The following is a 2,865-nucleotide window of genomic DNA, read 5'->3' on the forward strand; positions in this document are numbered from 1 at the left end:
GCTATCCACTGGACCTTGCATGACCAATTTAGAGGTAAGCAGAGTATTTTACTAATTATAGTGCTCAAACACAAGTAGCAAATAGGAATCTATTTGTCAAGGGTAACAATGGGACAAGCTCAGTCTTTATCCAGAGAAGAGAAAAAATTTAGTTTATTGATTATGAAACTGTTAAAAGATGCAGACATTAAGTATCATCTAAGCAAATTTTTAGATTACTCCATGAGATAGCAACATTCTATCCTTCTTTTCCCAAAGCCTGTACACTGGATCTCACAATTTGGGATGAAATAGGTGAAAACTTTTATGTAGCCAATACTCAAAAAAGAAAAATTTGAGTGGCTTCTTCCACTGCTGCCTTTCTCCACCTGGTGGGAACATCTTCCTGCTGTCATCTGCCTCAGGGCCTGCAGTCTTTTAGAGACCAAACCCCATGCCTTCAATTAAGTTGCAGAGTTCTGATGGAGAGATATCTGAAGTTGCTGTTGAAATTGCCAAACAGTCTGTGACAATCAAGACCATGTTGGAAGATTTGGGAATGGATGATGGAGATGATGACACAGTTCCTCCACCAAATGCTAATGTAGCCATATTAAAAAAGGTCATTCAGTGGTGCATCCACCACAAGGATGACCCTCCTCCTCCTGAGGATGATGAGAACAAAGAAAAGCGAACAGATGACATCCCTGTTTGGCACGAAGAATTCCTGAAAGTTCGCCCAGGAACCCTTTTTGAACTTATTCTGGCAGCAAACTACCTAGACATCAAAGTCTTGCTTGATGTTACATGCAAGACTGTTGCCAATATGATCAAGGGGAAAACTCCTGAGGAGATTCACAAGACTTTTAATACCAAAAATGACTTTACTGAAGAGGAGGAAGCCCAGGTACGCAAGGAGAACCAGCGGTGCGAAGAGAAGTGAAATGTGTCTGACACTGTAACACTATAAGGATTGTTCCAAATACTAGTTGCACTGCTCTGTTTATAATTGTTAATATTACACAAACAATAGACAAATGCAGCTGCAAAACAATTGTATTAGTTGTATTAGTACGATATTGTCCTCCTTGCACATGTAGTTTGAGTTACAGATTCCAAACCAATGGCTGAATTTCTTCCAGTCTGAGCAAAAGTTGCTGGTTTTCTTTACTCTAAATAAAACTGACCTGTGGGTTCTCTGTAGAAAGTTGACATTTTGAGCTTTCCTTCTTTTTGTACAGTGATTTCTGCATAAGTTATTGTCCAGTTAACTTTAGTGAGTTTTCAAAGTTGGTATTATAAATAAAACAACTTACAAAAGTTTTCTGCAATAGAATTAGCAAAATACTATCCTGATTCAGAATTTGGAAACTGGAAAAAGGCTACTTGAAGTAACTGTTCCAAGTGGGGTTGTTTAGAATGTCTTCCAGCCTCCTAGAGTCAAGCAGTATAGCTGGTATAAATTAGCCTGTTTGTAGCAGGACTCCCTTAGTTGGACCTGAGGACTTATTTGATTTGTTTTTAAATTTTTAATCTCAGCTTTGAATATGTTGCCTAGAGACTCAGTAACTACTGAATTTGTGGTTTGGGGGAGAAATGTAACTAGACAGTTTGTTAGCCTTTCAATTAAAGACAGCACTTAATTCATGAAGGAAAAAAAAGAAAAATTCACCCACAAACTCTAGCCACATAGAACCTGGTGAAGGTGGCCATCTCATTCTTGCAATGTAACAGCCCAGGAAGGAATGCAGAGCAGCCACAGTGTACCACTACAGAACACTCTCCTTGTGCTAACAAAATGCCTCTGAATGAGGTAACTGGCAGGGAAAAGGACTCTGATGTTACCATAACAAAAAACCAAATCACCCCCAAGGTCATGTGCCTAAAAATGGGCTGCTGGAGAAAAAGGAAGCTTGTGTAAAAAGTGCAAATAATCCAAAAAATTCAATTTTGCAAGATATTCACAAAGAGATGGGAAACTTTTCCAATTTATGCACACAGCTTCATTCTCCACACCTAATTCAGAAGATAATTCCTCATAAGCCATGCGTCCCACAGTCCTTTTCTCTCCCATGGCACAGAGTCAGTTCAGTAACAGTCCCCCTCCTTCCCTGCTTGCAAAAAAGCCAAAGTACACTGAGATGAAGAAAGCTTTGAACCTTTTGCTCTTATAGGACTTAAGGGAGAGCATACTAGACATGGAGCCCAAGCTCCCTATACTCCTGCTTGTTTGGATAATGTAATTCAAGGCTTCCAAATGGTGCCAAGTGACGTAACACATCTTGCTCTCACATGTCTGTCCCCCACACAATTTCTACATTTTGAATCAGAATTAAGACTACTCATATCAGGGCCGGCCAAGTAGTTCAGTGGATTAAAGTACCTGCAAACAGGCACAGTTGCCCACAGTTCAATCTCTGAGCCTGCCCTGCGGGCCTTGCCCCCAGTGCATGCAGAGATAGCGATTGACACTGGGCATGGTGGCGCATGCCTGTAATCCCAGCTCTTGGGAGGCTGAAAAGAGGCGGATCACTATGAGTCTGATCTAGTAGGGAGACCCTGTAGACCCTATAGACCCTTCCCTAAGAAAAAAAGAACAGAAAGACTACTCATATCAGAACAGACACAGAGTAATCAAAGTGGCGAAGATGAAAATCTTAAAGCTATTTATACAGGGAACCTCCAAATGACACAGGGAGAAAAACTGATCTCCCAACCTAAAAGGTACCTGGGACTAGTTGGTGTTCTCTAAAACTGAAGAATGAATTTTAGGAACAAATGGAGATTATGAACAGAATATATTTATTGAGGGAAAGAAAGCTCCTGTCTGAGAGAGGGACAGGAGGGGAGCCCGAGTAGGTTGTCCCTGGAAAGCTGTCTCTTCCA

At 40.8% G+C, this 2,865-nt stretch overlaps 1 pseudogene; it reads left to right on the forward strand.

Annotated features, from left to right (window-relative positions):
* Positions 1-433: 433 nt before the first annotated feature.
* Positions 434-922, forward strand: LOC101580199 (annotated as a pseudogene).
* The last annotated feature ends 1,943 nt before the right edge of the window (positions 923-2,865 follow it).

This window comes from Octodon degus, unplaced genomic scaffold (genome assembly GCF_000260255.1).
Source record: "Octodon degus isolate 3935 unplaced genomic scaffold, OctDeg1.0 scaffold00236, whole genome shotgun sequence".
NCBI classification, from domain to species: domain Eukaryota; kingdom Metazoa; phylum Chordata; class Mammalia; order Rodentia; family Octodontidae; genus Octodon; species Octodon degus.